Here is an 18,239-nt window from a genome sequence, read left to right as displayed (position 1 = left end):
CTGTACCTGCCTTCTATTGGTTGGTCGGAGTTCCCGCCGAGGTGACTGGGCCAACGCGCTTCCCCCGCCCGGCCTCGGTAGTTCCAGAGAGGGCGGGACAAAGGTCGTTCTTCCGCTTTTAATTGCTTGTGGTTGCTAGGGGCGCTCGGAACGGTAGGTGTGTGGTGAGAGTTCACGTTTTAGAGACGTTGTGAAGCCATCCCAAGATTGGCAACTGGGGAACTTGTATGGAGAGTCGGTCTGTCTGAACCCTGGTTTGATAGGTCCCTCGCCGACTCCCGCAATCCCCGCCAGAGCACGTTGGTCCCAGTCTCTCTTCGCTCTTCACCTGCCCGGCCTTTGGCGGGACTCCTCGCCTTTCCGGCTCCGGCGCGGACTTCCTCCAGGTGCTGTGTGACGGCTTCCAGGACTCGACCTGGGAGGTGATGAGGTGCGCTCCGGTGCGTCTGAGCGGGCGCCGGGGGCGAGTCCAGTCGCTTCAGCACTCCCCTCTCATGGCTCGTTTGTTGAGAAAAGTTGGTGAGTTCTAGTCGGTAGGAATGTCTTCAAGTTTCCGCACGGTCAAGGTAATTTTACTAGCATTTCCTTCCATTTCTCCCCGCTGCCCCCAGTACAGGCTTTCGACCTGGTGACCCAGAGCTCTGGATGTGGGATTCAAATTGTTCACTGTTTTTCTGTTATTCATGAATTAGCTGAAGGTGCCGTCTTTTTTGTGCTTCATGCTTCCATTCCCTAAGCATAGGAGAGCAACTTCACAGCTTCATAGAAAGACTGTAAATGAATTATGTGTTCAAGAAAGATAACCAGTTAGGGAGTCATTTAGTGGGCAGTGTATGACTGAAAGGGAAACGCAAGGGTTCCGATTCTGGTTAAAGATATACCACTGGTCAAGGCCTTAACCTCTCCAGGCCTGTCTCTCTCAAGTTAAGTTCATAACTTAGCCTTAGATTAGGTTTGTAAATGACCAAGGCAATTCAGTGGTAGGGGAAATGTAGAAATAAGCCTTTTGGGTATTGACATCTGTTTTGCCCAACATTTATTTCTTTCCCTCGTAAATTCGACAGGAATTTCGTTTTGTGGTCCCTAGCCAATAAGAAGTTTGGCACCAGTAAAACTGAGGAGAAATTCCAAGCGGCAATCCTCAGGGACCTTTTAGATTTCTGAGAAAGGAATGGTATCCTTTAGTTTCTGGTCAGCTTAATGTGCCCTTTCTATTAAAAAATTTTAGTTAATTTCAGTATGCCCTCTCTTTTGAAGTTCTCTTGAAATTAATATATAGTAACTACCTATATACCTACATAAATATTACCTATGTACCTATATAGGTACTTGAGCATAATAGTATTTCCTGAACACCCAGGGATGCAAGGTGCTCTGCAGCCCTTACTCATATCAGATGTGGTGGTGAATGTCTCACAAGATTATTTGAATGTAGACTCCTCTGGGTAAATGTGTTTGTGCCTTATATATCATAAGTGAAAGGGAGCCACAGGTAGCTCTCATTGTGGATAAGAAGGGAAATCTTGGTTTCTCCCAAGAAAGTGGACGATTATGGAATAAAAATCCAGCACCTACGGACTTCCCCGGTGGCGCAGTGGTTAAGAATCCGCCTGCCAACGCAGGGGACGCAGGTTTGATCCCTGGTCCGGGAAGATCCCAGAAGATGCCGCAGAGCAACTAAACCCGTGCGCCACAACTACTGAGCCTGAGCTCTAGAGCCCACAAGCCATAACTAGTGAGCCTGCACACCACAACTACTGAAGCCCGCATGCCTTTGAGCCCTTGCACTGCAACTACTGAGTCCATGTGCTGCAACTACTGAAGGCTGCACGCCTGGAGCCTGTGCTCCACAACAAGAGAAGCCACCGCAATGAGAAGCCCATGAACTGCAACGAAGAGTAGCCCCCGCTTGCCACAAGTAGAGAAAGCCTGCGTGCAGCAACAAAGACCCAATGCAGAAAAAATATAAATTAAAAAAAAAATCCAGCACCTAGTATAGTTTCTTGCCTATAATCAATTCCATTCAATAAATGCTTCATTAAAAGTTGAACCAGCTGTCCCTCTGAAAAAATGAGCCACAGAAGACAGAAAGGAAAGGAATGGAGTAAAGCATGAGAGAATGAGCTAGATTCAGAAACTGAGAAAGGTGTATAAACATCTCGGAGAGCTAGGCACATGGCTCCTGGAGCAAAATAAAGTGTGGCAGAATGGTCAGGGTGGACTGGAGACACTACTGGAGAAACCAGTAAGAACTGATCCCCAAACTGAATTCTTTATGTTCCTGTAACTGTCTAACTTATAAATGACTGAACATGGCTAATGTGCTTCATTGCTGTAATGTTTGGGTCTCTGATGGGCAGTTTTGGCTGGAGAACCCATCATCCTAGCTTGAACTTTCTTCAAATTGTGCTGTGGTCTGAGACCCTGCCTACTCTCAATCCTTTCTTTTCCCTCTCCTTCATAGGTGTCAGGCCTGAGTCACAGTTTGCAGACTCTCCCACCTTCCCTTGCTCCCTTCCCTTTTATCTTTCACAGATAGTTCCCCTAAAAATATCTTGCATGTTGTTATGAATTGTGTCCTTCCCAAAATCCATATGTTGAATCCCTAAACCCACAATACTGCAGAATGTGAGTGCATTTGGAGATGAGTCCTTTAAAGATGTGATTAAGTTAAAATGAAGGTGTTAGGTAGGGTGAACCCTAATCCAGTTTGGCTGATTGCTTATAAGAAGAGGAAATTTGGACACGTAAGGAGACACCAGGGGCATGTTTGCAGAGGAAGGGCCATGTGAGGACACTGTGAGAAGGTGGCCATCTGCAAGCCAAGGACAGAGGCCTCAGAAGAAACCAAACCTGTTGACACCTTGATCTTGGACCTCTAGCCTCCAGAAATAAAGGAGAAATAAATTTCTATTGTTTAAGCCACCCAGTCTGTGGTATTTTGTTATGGCAGCCCTGGCTAATACACATGTCAAATCCCACCTTGGCAACTGCCTCTCAGAGGGCCCTAACTAGCACAAGTGGTACCAGGAGAGGTCCAAGAAAACATAATAAGTTGAAGTTTCAGGACTGGCACACTCATTACCTCATAAGCAAAGACGATGCTATCCTGAGCAGTTTAGGGGCATGGGTAGCTCCTAGCACAAGGTGGTGACCCAGTTGCTAAAGATTTAGTCAGTAGTGACCTGGGAAAACATCCCAGTGGAGGAGGAAGCCCTTGCAGATAGAATTTCAGGCATGTGAAATATATGAGTGGGAACATGCCTACAAGGACAGTGGAGTTGGCTGGTTACTGCTAAGTTGTATTGACACTCTGAAAAGGAATAAGGAGAAAGCAAGGGTTCTCCCTGGGTTAATGCCTAAGTGTGAGAGACAGAAAACCTCTTTAGTAGCTTACAAAGAGGCTTTTATGTCCTATAGTGGAAGAGCTGACACAGTTAAGCCACAGACTCAGGTTGTGATAGAGGCAACAGAGTTCCAGAGACATTTAAATGTGCAACCAAAGCAGGTCAGGGCCCTGGTTGCAAAAACCTGAAACCCTGAAACAAGGGATAGGACTTCTGGATGGACATCTGTAAGGATGTTAGTTCTGCAAACCCACATGAACTTACAAAGTTTGCAGAGGTGGTTCACCTCTTCGTATTATTCTCTGCATGCTGAAAGACACTGCAGAGCCACTGCCCCATGAGGCAACATTGAAGTTGCCCCTACTTCCTGTCCTGGCTGCCAGGCCAGTAACTAGAGTTAAATCCTAACAAAACCCAGCTGAGGGACTTCCCTGGTGGCACAGTGGTTGAGAGTCCGCCTGCTGATGCAGGGGCCATGGGTTCATGCCCCGGTCCAGGAAGATCCCACATGCTGTGGAGCGGCTAGGCCTGTGAGCCGTGGCCGCTGAGCCTGCATGTCTGGATCCTGTGCTCTGCAGCAGGAGAGGCTACAACAGTGAGAGGCCTGCGTACCACAAAAAAAAAAAAAAAAAAGAACCCGCCTGCCAATGCAGGGGATGTGGGTTTGAGCCTTCATCCGGGAAGATCCCACATGCCGCGGAGCAACTAAGCCCGTGCACCACAACTACTGAGCCTGTATTCTAGAGCCCACGACCCACAACTACTGAGCCTGTGTGCCACAACTACTGAGGCCAGTGCGCCTAGAGCCCATGCTCCACAACAAGAGAAGCCACCGCAATGAGAAACCTGTGCACTGCAAGGAAGAGTAGCCCCTGCTCGCCACAACTAGAGAAAGCCTGTACGCAGCAGCAAAGACCCAACGTAGCCGAAAATAAATAAATAAATTTATATTAAAAAAAAAAAACCCAGCTGAGAACATACTGGGCCTGATAATGGAGGAAAGAGATTAAATACAAAGAGCTGTAAGAATTAGCTCGCATATATAGACAGAAACCAGGGGAGTACCCTGCAATTGAAATTTGAGGTTGCTTGATCAAAGTGGCTGGAATATAAGACTAGACAATCAGGAATTCATTGAATTGGGAGCACTTTCTTGAGGCACAGGATTTAACACCCTGGCAAGAACTCTTGGGGATGAAAAAAACTCACTGCCGGGAGGCTTTTAGAAACCTAGAGAAAGTGACGGCCAATGCTGAGTAAAGTAGAAATGCCCCAGTTGCCCTGGCATATGATACAATAATGAAAAAAAAGACAGGAAAGTGGGCATGCAGGAATAGGTTTGTGAAGCCAGAAGACCCATCAGAAGATTATGCTCAACAGGAAGGCCCAGAAAACACACCATTCACTGAGGCCATCAGAAATCTGGTGAGGGGCAAGAGCATCACCAAGAAGTTCTCTGCTGCCTGGGCTGACAGTAGAAACAGTCACAGAGCTGGGGCTCATTAATAACTATGGGAATGATATTCCCCTTCCCCCAGGTAAGAGAGACCAGATGGTGGCACTTAGTCACCAGAAGCCAGGAGGCTACAATTATGACAAAGACCAACAACATCTGACAAGAGTGGCAACCAAGGGGGCCTGACCCACAGCGAACTGTGGAGATGGATATAGAACTTGGCATCTCTAGGGGCAAAGTTAACATCTACAACCAAAAAAAGGCCAAAATGGAGAAGCAAGAGCCTGAGTATGGTTCCCCCCCACTGCACCAAAAGTCATTATCCCTTGTTCAGTGTCTGGATTTGAGCCACTCTTCAGATCTGAAACCCATTGACTGAAGAGGTGGCAGATCCTGCAGCACTGCAGCAAGTATACATGTAATGATTCCTCAGTCCTTCCCCAAAGAGACCTGTGGCCATTTACTTTGGTGACTGTACACACTGGGGAAGAGGAATAACCAGAAAATTTACTCAGAGTCTGAGTTGACATCAGTACCCTGAGACCCAAAGCATTGTTGTGGCCCCTGTTAGAGTGGGGGCTTATGGGGGCCTTGTAGTAAATGGGGTCCTGGCTAAAGTCCAGCTTACAGTGGGTCCATTGTGTCTATGCACCCACCCGATGGTGATTTCTCCGGTTCCTGTGTGTGTAATTGGAATTGATATATTTGGCGGTTGGAGTGATACCTACCTACATTAAATCCTTGACCTGTGTGAAGTAAGAGCTATCATAGTGGGGAAGGCCAAGTGGAAACACTCACCCCTGGCCAACATAGTGAATTAAAAAAACAAATATCACATACCAGGGGCATAATGGAAATTAGTGCCACCATTAAAGACCTAAAGAATGTGGGTGGAGGGAGGATGGTCCCTATCATGTCTCCACTTAATTAGCCAGTCTGGCCCTTGCAGATGGATCCTGGAGAATGACTGTAGACTACTGCAGGCTTCAGTAGTTGACCCATTACATAAATAATATTATGCTTGTCAGACAAGCACAAGAAAGAGGTGGCTAGTATGCTGGAGGTATTGGTAAGACCAGTGCTCCAGAGAGTAGAAAAATGCTACAAAGATTCAAGGACTTGCCACTTTGGTGAATTTTTAAGGGTCCACTGGTTAGAGGTGTGCTAGTAGTATATCCTTCCAAGTAAAAAACAAATTGTTGCTTCTTGCATCCCCTACCACAAAGGAGAATTCACAGGGCTTGGTAGTTCTCTATGTTCTGGAGCAATACATTCCATACCTGGGAATACTGCTCCAGCCCATATACCAGGTAGTATTGAAGATTTCCAGCTTTGTGGCCCAGAACAGGAGAAGGGCTCTTCAGAAGGTCCAGGCTCCTGTACAAGCATCTCTGCCACTTGGCCATATATTCCAGTAGACTCTTTTGTATTAGAGGTGTCAAGAATGGGAAAAGATGCATTTTGGAGCTTGTGATAGTTAATTTTATGTCAACTTGACTGGGACATGGAGTACCCAAATAATATGGTCAAACATTTTCTGGGTGTGTTGGGGTGGGGGGTGTTTCTGGATGAGATTAACGTTGGACTGGTAGAATGAGTAAAGCAGATTGCCCTCCCTAATGTGGGTGGGCCTCATTCAATCAATTGAAGACCTGAATAGAACAAAAAAGCTGAGTAAAAGGGAATTCCTCCTGCCTGACTGCATAGCTAGGACGTTGGTCTTTTCTAGCCTTCAGACTTGGACCAAAACATCAGCTCTTCTTGGATCTTGAGCCTGCCAACTTTCAGACTGGAACTTATACCATCGGTGTCCTGGTTCTCAGGCTTTTGAACTCAGACTGGAACTAAACATTGGTTCTCCTAAGTCATCAGCTTGCGGACTGCAGATCTTGGGACTTCTCAGCCTCTCTAATCATGTGAGCCAATTCCTTATAATAAATCTACATCTATATCTATATCTAACTCCTATTGGTTCTGTTTCTCTGGAGAACCCTGACTAATAGAGATACTATCAGTGGAGTGCAGCTGTAAAAAATAACTAAAAATATGGAAGCAGCTTTGGAACCAGGTAATGGGTAGAGGCTGGAATAATTTTAAGTTACATGCTAGAAATATAGACATTATGGGCAAATCTAGTGAAATCTCAAACGGAAATGAGGAATATGTTATTGGAAACTGGAGGAAAGGCGATCCCTGTTATAAAATGGTAAAGAACTTGGCTGAACCGTGTCCTAGTGTTTTGTGGAAGGTAGAATTTGAGTGATAAAATTGGATGTTTAGCTAAGGAGATTTCTAAGCAAAGTATTGAAGGAGGGGCTTGGTTTCACCTGATTGCTAGCAGTAAAATGTGAAAGGAGAGAGATGAATTAAAGAAAGAATTGTTAAGCAAAGAGGAACCAGAACTTGATGATTTGGAAGATTCTCAGCCTATCCATATTGCAAAAAATGAGAAAGCATGTTCAAATACCAATGGTGTGATGAGATTATCACTTGATAAGGAGTTTACAGGATTACATGAGCAGAAGCACTGCCAGTTTGAACTGAAGGGGACAGAGATGGGGAAAAATGAAGGACGGCTGTTAGATTTATTGAATTGGACAGGACAGAGTGATAGATGATCACCAGGGCCACTGCCTCAGTTTTGACAGGCAGGCGGCTTCTGCCTGAAGCCTTGGGAGTGGGACTACCCAGCAAAGCCTTGGGGGTGATGCTGCCACCCCACTGGACCTGGATGGCTGAGCACTGAGCCAGAGGATTATTCTCAAACCTTAAAGATCTAATGGAATTTTCTTGCTAAATTTTGAACTTGCTTAGGACGCATCCCCCCTTCCTTCTTTCCTGTTTCTCCCTTTTAGAATGGGAATGTCTATCCTGTGCCTCTCCCACCACTGTATTTTGGAAGCACATAACTTGTCTGATTTTACAGATTCACAGCTGGAGAGGAATTTTGCCTCAGGATGAATCATACCTTGAGTCTCACTATATCTGATTTAGATGATATTTAGATGAGACTTTAGAGGTGATACTGGAGTGAGTTAAGACTTTGGAGGCTATTGGGATGGAATAAATGTGTTTTGCATTTAAGAATGACATGAATTTTAGGGGCCAGGGGTGGAATGTTATGGACTGAATTTGTCCCCCTGCCCAATTCTTATGTTGAAGCCCTAACCCCCAATGTGATGGTGAAGAAGAGATACCAGAGAGCACTTTCCGCCCACCCCGTGAGGACAGAGTGAGAATGAGAAGGTGGCTGTCTCCAAATCAGGAAAAGGGATTGCCAGAGCCTGAACATGCTGGCACCCTGATCTCAGACTTCCAGCCTCTAGAACTGTGAAAAAATGAGTGTCTGTTGTTTAAGCCACCAAGTCTATGGTATTTCGTTATAACAGCCCAAACTGACTTAAGACAGAACTTATGGTAAGCCTCAGTGGAAAAATCACAATGCAGTCACTGGAACTTGAGCAAGGCCATGCCATCTGCAGCAGAGAATTATATACGTTTTAAGAAACAGCTACTAATGTGATACTAGGCCTTGGAAGAAACCGAACACTTAACCGTGGGACTCCAAGTAGTCATGTGTCCAAAACTGCCTGTTACGGCCTTGGTTCTTTTGGTGTTCAGATGGACCCAGCAGCATTTATTGTAAGATGGAAATGGTGCATCTGAGATGGAGCTCAAGCACAACTGAGGTACTTGTAAGCTGCATGACCAGGTAGTCCAGACCCCCATGTCGCCCACCACAACTGCACCAATACCGTGACCAGCTGAAGGAGGGGTAAAGCCTGAGTTTGGTTTATGGGTGAGTCAGCTTAAGATGTGGATGTAAGCCAAAGTTAGACAGTGGCCGCATTATAGTCACATACTTGAGAAGCTTTGAAAAATAGTGGAGAGGAAAAATCTTCCTAATGGGTAGGGTTAGAAACATTGTCCCTGGTCATCTGGTTTGTGTATAAGGAGAAACAGACTGAAGTAAGAATGTATATAGATTCTTGGGCATGTGTCAATGGCCTGGCCCGCTGGTAAGGGGCCGGGAAGAAAAAAGACTGGAAGACCAAAGACAAGAAGGTCTAGGGTAGAGTCTTGTGGGTGAATATACATGAGTGGGCATGAAGTGTGAAGATTTTTGTATCATATTTTGCACCCACTAGGGAAGAGGTACTAAACAATTAAGTAGAGAAAATAACTCATGTAGTTGTCATTACCAGCCTTAATCATTGGCTACCTTGGAACCAGCCTGATGGGCACTGTTGTGGGTTATATTGTATCCCCCCCAAATTCATACGTTAAAGTTCTAATCCCCAATACCTCAAAATGTGACATTTGGAAATAGGGTTCTTGCTGTCGTAGTTAGTTAAAATGACATCATACTGGAGTAGGATGGGCCCCTAATTCAATGTGACTGGTATCCTTATAAACAGAAGGCCATATGAAGACAGAAATATGCAGAGGGAATGCCATGTGAAGATAAAAACAGAGATTAGGGTGATGCAGGAGAAGCCAAGGAACACCAAAGAAGCTAGGGGAGAAGCATGGAACAGATTTTCCCTCACAGCCCTCAGAAGGAACCAAGCCTACTGACACCTTGGTCTCAGACTTCTAGCTTCCAGAATTGTGAGACAATAAATTTCTGTTGTTTAAATCACCAAATTTGTGGTACTTTGTTAACGCAGCCCTAAGAAACTAATACAGACACATAAATGGTGTGGCCTCAGTGGTAGAGATAGAAGCTATATATGGGCCCAGAAAGTATGGACTCCAACTTTTTAAGGCTGATCTAGCTACTAATGCCTAAATGTCCAACATGTCAGCAATAGAGACCAATGCTGAGCCCCCAAAATGGAGCTATTACTCATGGAGACAGTTGGCTACTTGGTGACAAGTTGACTACTTTGAGTCCCTTCCATTCTGCGGGGGCCAGTGCTTCATTCTCACAGTGATAGATAGCTATTCTGGATATGGGTTTTCCTTTCCACCAACAGATCCTCAGCCAACATTACTGAATTGGGATTTGTGGAGTGTCTGATCCACAGGCACAGAATCCTGCATAACATAGCATCCAACCAGGGCAACTGCTTCATGGTAAAAGAAGTGCGAGAGTGGACCCATGACCTAGTACCGCACCAGCCAGAAAAAGCTGACCTGATAAAGAGCTGGAATGGCTTTCTAAAGTCTCAAGTGAAATGCCATTCATTTCACTTATTCATTATTCCAGCCTCCCACATGCTGCAGAGGCAACTCTGAAAAAACAAGATGCTATCATTCAGGATATGTTATACACATTAAATCCCAGGCCTTTATGAACCCAATAGGAAAAGTACATGGGTCCACTAACCAAGGAGTGGATGCAGGAATAGCTCCATTTACCTTTACTACCAATGACCCACTAGAGGATTTTGTGCTTCCTGTACCCACAAACCTGGGATATATAGGGCTGGAGGTACTGGTCCCCAACGGGATTGCACTCCTGTTAAGGGACACAGCAAAGGTCCCATTGAACTGTAAGCTATGACTGCTGCTGGGGCACTTTGGACTCATTATTCCAGGGACCAGTAGGTGAAAAGAGAAGTCACCATCATGACAAGGATAACTGACCCTGATCAGTAGGAGAAGGTATCACGGCTTTTTACAGAATCCATGTGATCCACTTGGGCATCTCCTGATACTCCCTTGCCCCACTGTAACTGTGAACACATGCAGCAACTCTGGACTAAGAAGGGTGTGGTTACTAGGAGCTCAGTCCCCTCAAGAATAAGGGTTTGGATTATACCACCACATAAGCCACCAAGACCTGCTAAGATGAAAACTGAGGGTGAGGGGAATTTAGAGTGGATAGTGGAAAAGGGAGAGAATGAGTATCAACTGTGGCCTCCAGACCAATTTCTATAGTTCATTCCACTAACCTTCCTCTTTCAAGTTTCTCATCAGGAAGAGAGGCCCATGGAAACCATGGAAGAGCTTCTCCCCAAACCAACAAGAAGAAGTGTATAGATCAGTGGGTCAAAGGAGTGGACTGTGGTGTTTCTGAAAATGTGCCACTGGATTTCCTGCTGTGCATAGCATAGTTAACTGATGAACCCAGATACTGATCTGGATCCACCAGTGTGTTCACATCTGAGGCCACATTTCCCACAACCTACTCCTACCTAACTACTGAGCATGGTGGAGTAATAATGCAGGTTCATTCCTTCCAGACTTGGGACTCCTCTAATGGGACACTTTGGCTTGAGAACTACTGTTGGGATTCAGAGCTCAGAGGGAAATTGAGAGAAAGGAAATTTTTGCAAAGACAGTTTAAAAAGAAAATAAAGGGACTTCCCCGGTGGTGCAGCGGTTAAAAATCTGCCTGCCAATGCAGGGGACACGGGTTCGAGCCCTGGCCCGGGAAGATCCCACATAATGCAGAGCAGCTAAGCCTGTGTGCCACAACTGCTGAGCCTGCGCTGTAGAGCCCGTGAGCCACAACTACTGAGCCCGCGAGCCACAACTACTGAGCCCATGAGCCACAACTACTGAAGCCCGTGCGCCTAGAGCCCGTGCTCCACAACAAGAGAAGCCACTGCAATGAGAAGCCCATGCACTGCAACGAAGAGTAGCCCCCGCTCACCACAACTAGAGAAAGCCTGCGTGTAGCAGCGAAGACCCAACACAGCCAAAAATAAATTAATAAATTAATTTTTAAAAAAGAAAATAAATATAAAATCAGAAATTGATAAAAATAGAAAGCAAAAAAATGAGAAAATCAACAAGAGCAAAACTTATTAATCTCCAAAAAGACAAAAAATTAATCACCTCCTAGCAAGGCTAATCAAGGAAAAGTTTAAGAGAACACATTACTAATATCAGCAATAAAATAGGGGCATCACCACAAGTCCTATAGCTATTAAAAATATAAGAGGATACAACTTTATACCAATAAATTTGGCAATTCAGATGAAGTGGAAAATTTTATTGAAAAATAAAGCTTATCAACACTGAAACAATAACAAACAGGAAATTCTATATTTTGTATTTTAAAGGAATTGAACTAATCATTTAAAACCTCTCTACAAAGAAAACTCCAGATAGCATCACTGATGAATTCCTTCCAACATGTATATTTCTTTCAGAAAGGCATAAAAGGCATATTCACACTTCCTGATGCTTATATATCACACAGTCTATTTGTGGATTAACTTCCCCCTGCTCCATGTCTCATTCATTTAGCACCTACTATGCATTATGTTAAGAGTTGTAGAAACGAAGATGGATAAAGCTTTTGGCAGAGGGAGCCTTCAGGTTGGTGGAAGAAGCAGATATATAACGTAAATGCAATGAAGTAAGTGCTAATGAAGATTTTTGTAAAGTACTATGAGAGATGGGTGTGAATCCAGGGAAGGAAAGGCTTTAACAGGCATGAGAAGTGAAACAATATGCCATGTGCTGTTGTCAAAAAAAAATGATACCTCAGGATTATTCCTTGGCTTCTGCTTTTCATTCTTCCTAATTTCATCCACTCTCATATTTGTCCCTTTCATATATAATTTAATCATTACAAAATTTGTATCTCTAGCCTCTACCCTCTCTTGAGCTCCAGGCCTAAATATTCAAATATCCAGACAACTCACCTACTCAAGGACTTTGCTTCCACACTTATTCTCCTCTCTCTCCTGCATCACCAGTCCTCCCTCCCTTCTTGAAGAAACCCTCCCTTGATGGCATATGTCTCTTCGACTACTACACTACTTTTCTGCTCCCCTTTATATAGAGAATCTTCTCACTTTCTTTCTACTGCATCTTAACCTTTTATGATACTTAAAAACTTTTTTTTATAAATTTATTTCTTATTGGCTGTGTTAGGTATTCGTTGCTGTGCGTGGGCTTTCTCTAGTTGCAGCGAGCAGGGGCCACTCCTCGTTGCAGTGCGCAGGCCTCTCACTGCAGTGGCTTCTCTCGCTGCAGAGCACAGGCTCCAGGCATGTGGGCTTCAGTAGTTGCAGCACGTGGGCTCAGTAGTTGTGGCTCGCGGTCTCCAGAGCACAGGCTCAGCAGTTGTGATGCACGGGCTTAGCCGCTCCGCAGCATGTGGGATCCTCCCAGACCAGGGATTGAATCCTTGTCCGCTGCATTGGCAGGTGGACTCTCAACCACTGCACCACCAGGGAAGCCTGATACTTAAAAACTTTTATGAGTCTTTTATCCCTGCTACTCTTCTAAGACTACCTTTACCTGGCTTCTACCCTCTTGATCACTACTACTGTAGTCCAAACCACCATCATCTCTCACCTAGACTTATCAAGGTCACCAATAACCTTCGTGTTGCCAAATCCAATTCTCAACTTACTTGACCTAACAGCAGCATTTAAGCAGTTGATCATTTCCTCTTTCTTGAAAGACTATCTTTACCTGGCTTCTACCCGCTACTGATTTTCTTCTCACTTCACTGGACACTTCTCAGTCTCTTTGTTGGATCTTCTTTCTCTTCTCAACCCTTAAGTATTAGAGTATTCTAGTGTTCCATCCTTGGACTTCTACTCAGTTTTAGCTTACACTCATCTTAGAAAATCTTAACCAATTCCATCATCTTAAATGTCACCTATAAGCCAATAAATCCAAAAATGTATATCTATAGATTTAACCTCTCCCCTGAACTCCAGACTCATATCTCCAATAACTATTCTACTTGGAAGTCTAACAGTATTCCAAACTAAACATGTCTAAAATCAAACTCTTGAGTCCCTGTTTATCAAACCTAATTCCCTTCAGTCTTCTCCATCTCAGTAACTGGCTCTGTGATTCAGCCTGTTGCTCAGGCCAGAAATATTGGGGTCATTGTTGACTGCTTTCTTTTTCTACTACCCTCATTCAATCCATCATCACATTGTATCAGCTCTGCCTTCAAAATATATCCCAGGGCTTCCCTGGTGGCGCAATGGTTAAGAATCTGCCTGCCAATTCAGGGGACGTGGGTTCAAACCCTAGTCCGGGAAGATCCCACATGCTGTGGAGGAACTAAGTCCGAGTGCCACAACTACGGAGCCTGCGCTCTAGAGCCCGTGAGCCACAACTACTGAGCCCGTGTGCCACAACTCCTGAAGCCATCATGCCTAGAGGCCATGCTCCACAACAAGAGAAGCCACTGCAATGAGGAGCCTGTGCACCTCAACGAAGAGTAGCGCCTGCTCACCACAACTAGAGAAAGCCCACATGCAGCAATGAAGACCCAACACAGCCATAAATAAATAATTTATAAAAATATATATATATATCCCAAGTCTGATCAGTTCTCACTAACTTGATCACTACTACTCTAGTCCAAACCGCCATCATCTCTTACATAGATCCCTTCCTTGTAACTGGCTACCCAGCTTCCACACTTCCCCCATGATAGTCTTTTGGGAGTGATCCTTTTACAGTATAAGTTAGGATATGGTACTCCCCTATTCAAAAATCCTCCAACGATTCACATCACACTTAAAATAAAACCCAAGGTTTTTTCCATGATCTACGAGGTCTTTTGCTATATTCTGACATTATCTTCTCCCATTCTCCCCTTCCTTTTTTTTGTGCTTCAGTCACACTAGTCTCATTGTTATTCCTCAAATATATGACAAGCACATTCCCATCTCTGGACATTTGCACTTGCTGTTCACTCTGCCTAAAATACTCTTTCTCCAGATATTCACATGCCTCATTTCTCTGTTCAAATGTCACCCCCTCACAGGGACTACTTCATCTAAAATAACTCCTTCATTTGCTGGGATTTTACTCTGCTCTATTTTCTTTCATAGCTTGTAACATTAAAGGGATTATATCATGTATGCATTTGGGTTTTTTTAATTATTTTTTTTTATTTTTTAACATCTTTACTGAAGCATAATTGCTTTACAATGGTGTGTTAGTTTCTGCTTTGTAACAAAGTGAATCAGCTATACATATACATATATCCCCATATCCCCTCCCTCTTATGTCTCCCTCCCACCCACCCTATCCCACCCCTCTAGGTGGTCACAAAGCACCAGGCTGGTCTCCCTGTGCTATGTGGCTGCTTCCCACTAGCTATCTATTTTATGTTTGGTAGTGTATATGTGTCCATGCCGCTCTCTCACTTTGTCCCAGCTTACCCTTCCCCCTCCCCGTGTCCTCAAGTCCATTCTCTAGTAGGTCTGTGTCTTTATTCCCACCCTGCCCCTAGGTTCTTCATGACCTTTTTTTTTTAGATTCCATATATATGTGTTAAAATACGGTATTTGTTTTTCTCTTTCTGACTTACTTCACTCTGTATGACAGATTCTAAGTCCATCCACCTCACTACAAATAACTCAATTTTGTTTCTTTTTATGGCTGAGTAATATTCCATTGTATATATGTGCCACATCTTCTTTATCCATTCATCTGTCGATGGATAGTTAGGTTGCTTCCATGTCCTGGCTATTGTAAATAGAGCTAATGAACATTTTGGTACATGACTCTTTTTGAATTATGGTTTTCTCAGGGTATATGCCCAGTAGTGGGATTGCTGGGTCATATGGTAGTTCTATTTGTAGTTTTTTAAGGAACATCCATACTGTTCTCCATAGTGGCTGTACCAATTCACATTCCCACCAGCAGTGCAAGAGGGTTCCCTTTTCTCCTCACCCTCTCCAGCATTTATTGTTTGTAGATTTCTTGATGATGGCCATTCTAACTGGTGTGAGATGATATCTTATTGTAGTTTTGATTTGCATTTCTCTAATGATTAATGTTGAGCATTCTTTCATGTGTTTGTTGGCAATCTGTATTCCTTCTTTGGAGAAATGCCTATTTAGGTCTTCTGCCCATTTTTGGATTGGGTTGTTTGGTTTTTTGATATTGAGCTGCATGAGCTGCTTGTAAATTTTGGACATTAATCCTTTGTCAGTTGCTTTGCATTTGTTTATTGGATATATTATCTGCCTTCCACACTAGAATGCAAGCTCTATAAGGGCAAGGATTCATGTTTTGTTCAGTCACCAAGTCCTATCAATTCTACCCCTTAGAAATATCTTCATTCCATCTTCTTCTCCATTATCACTACCTTCGCCTTAATTCAGTTGCCATCACCACTTGCTAGGACTATTATAGTATTCTCCTACTTGACTTTCTGCCTTCACCTTCTTTTGATGTCTTTCTCTCCCATTACTTACCAGTTTGATAGCACTGTAGTTGATATGTATTCATGTCTCTCCTACGTAGAATCCTTTGTAGGGGACACCCTCTTTGCCTACTGGATAAAATTCAAGCCCCTCAACACAGCATCCAAGTCACCTCCTGCAACCTCCTCACCTTTACCAGCAGCACCAAACTGCTTATATCTCCTCATGTCCTTGCCTGTGTCCTTGGGACTTACTGGTTCTTCTACTTAAATGTCCTTTCCTGACTCTCAGAGATAGATAAATATTTCTTCCTTTGGCCATACTTCTATTGCATTTATTATACTGTGGTGGAATTTTTTTCTTTTTTTGCTTACATGTAGGTCTCTTATTAATCTATGAGCTCTTAAGGGAAGAGAGTTGTGTTTTATTCAGGCCACAGCTTCTGTCACACAATAAGGGGTAGATGAAGATTGGAGTAGGGCATGGAGAACGTTCACAGTAGAAGGGACTGTGTGTGTAAATACTCTGAGGCATGAGGGGGCTTGGCATCTTCAGAAAAGAGAGAAGGGCTGTGTGACTGACCCAGTGAATAAAGGGGAGAGCGGCAGGAGGCAAGCTAGAAAGACTGTGGGAACCAGATCACGCAAGGCCCTTGTCGAACATGCAAAAGATCTTGAACATCATCCTATGAAGCCTCTAAAAGATTTTAAGGAGAATAAAGGTAAAATTTGCACTTAAAAAAAAAACCCTCATGAAGCTTGCTATGTAAAGAATGGATTGAATGAGTACAAGAACAAATAGAGAGAGACCTGTTGGACACTAGTGCAGTCATCCAGGTGAAAAGGGATGATGCATTGGCCTGGGTTGGCAGCAGTGGGGATAGTGAAAAGTAAACAGATTCAAGATATATCTTGGAGGTAAAATGAACAGGACTTGATAGGACAAAAGGGGGTGAGGAAGATAGATGGCACAACTGAATGGCTGATGGTATCATTTGCTGAAATGCAGATTTGTCCTAGGAAGTTCAAAGGAGCAATAGCTAAGTTTTGAGAAGTTGAGTTTGAGATGCCCGAGTATGAGACATATAAAGGGATATGCTGAAAAGGCGGCTGAATATGGAGGTATGAATTTCAGAAGAGAGGTCTGAGCTGGAAGAATAGCTAGGAGTCATGAGCACACAGACTGTGTTTAAAGCCATAAGAGTTGATACGAGAGCCAAAGAGACATGGTAGCATGAAAACAGAAGAGGATTATGGATGATGCAGAGTTGAGAAGAAATTCATTGGATTGGAGATAATGAGAACAGGAAGCTAAGAGGCCACATGGACTTTATAATTGCCCAGGGGAGTGGCAGAAGTTGAGGGGACAGGAAGGCCATGAGCCAGGTGCTTGCAGATCTTCAGAGAATGAGAAAAGTGGCCAAGAGTTTGGAAGATCATTGCATTCAGAAGGGAGAAAAGATGAATGGATAGATGACATGAACCTGAAAAAGGCACATTTTGCAAGAGGGAGAGGGAATAGTGAGGAGAAACAACCTAAATTTCCCCTTAATTGTATTCTCTGTTTCAGATAATGAGGATCTTCAAGAATGTCTTCGAACTGCAGGTTAAATAGGCTCAAAGAAATCCCACCCCTATTGTTCCAGACTAAGCCCATCCCCTGGGGCTTAATCAAGGCAGAGAAGCTGCCAGAGCGAGGAGGCCAAACCTGTGGGAAGGTGGCATGGAATAAGAATGGCAACTAAGAAGCTGTACTAAGAGTTCAGGTGAGAGCAGGTGAGAGATTGAATGAATGCAGAGGCAGAGGGGACAGCAGGGAGAGAGAGCTTGAGGAAACATCTCTAACATAGCTGGAGACTGAGTTCAATCATGTGACCAATGATCCAATCAGTCATGCCTTCCCAGTGAAATCCCAATAAAATGTCTTGATGCTGAGGTTCAGAGGAGTCCCTGGTTGGTGAACACGGGTGTGCTGGGAAGGTGACATGTCCTGGCTCCCCAGGGAGAAGATATGGGAGCTCCATGTTGAAGACCCTCCCAGACCTCACCCTATGTGTCCCTTCATTTGGCTGGCCCTGGTTGTATCCTTTAAATAAAACTGTAATTGTTAAGTGCAGTGCTTTTCTGAGTCATTTAGTTCTGTGATTTATTCTTGTGAATTATTGAACCTGATGGGATAATGGGAACCCTTGAATTTCTGCCAGTTGGTCAGAAGTGTGGGTGACCTGGGGACTCTCAAAGTGTGGATGGCATCTGAAGTAAGGGCAGTCTTGCTGAGGACCGTGCCCTTAAACCTGCGTAGTCTTACACTACCTCCAGGTGGTTAGCATCAGAATTGTATTCAGTT

At 44.1% G+C, this 18,239-nt stretch overlaps 1 long non-coding RNA gene across 4 annotated transcripts; it reads left to right on the top strand.

Annotated features, from left to right (window-relative positions):
* Positions 1 to 121: 121 nt before the first annotated feature.
* On the top strand, positions 122 to 18,003 carry LOC109547411 (uncharacterized). Of its 4 annotated transcripts, none has more exons than XR_002173205.3 (3): positions 122 to 566; positions 6,533 to 6,719; positions 17,463 to 18,003. It is a non-coding gene; the product is annotated as an uncharacterized lncRNA (long non-coding RNA). The 4 variants fall into 4 exon arrangements; XR_012334102.1 differs by having other exon boundaries at positions 9,222 to 18,003; XR_012334101.1 differs by having other exon boundaries at positions 7,966 to 18,003.
* The last annotated feature ends 236 nt before the right edge of the window (positions 18,004 to 18,239 follow it).

Source organism: Tursiops truncatus, chromosome 1, assembly GCF_011762595.2.
Source record: "Tursiops truncatus isolate mTurTru1 chromosome 1, mTurTru1.mat.Y, whole genome shotgun sequence".
Lineage (NCBI taxonomy): Eukaryota > Metazoa > Chordata > Mammalia > Artiodactyla > Delphinidae > Tursiops > Tursiops truncatus.
This window is presented reverse-complemented; position numbering and strand designations above follow the sequence as displayed.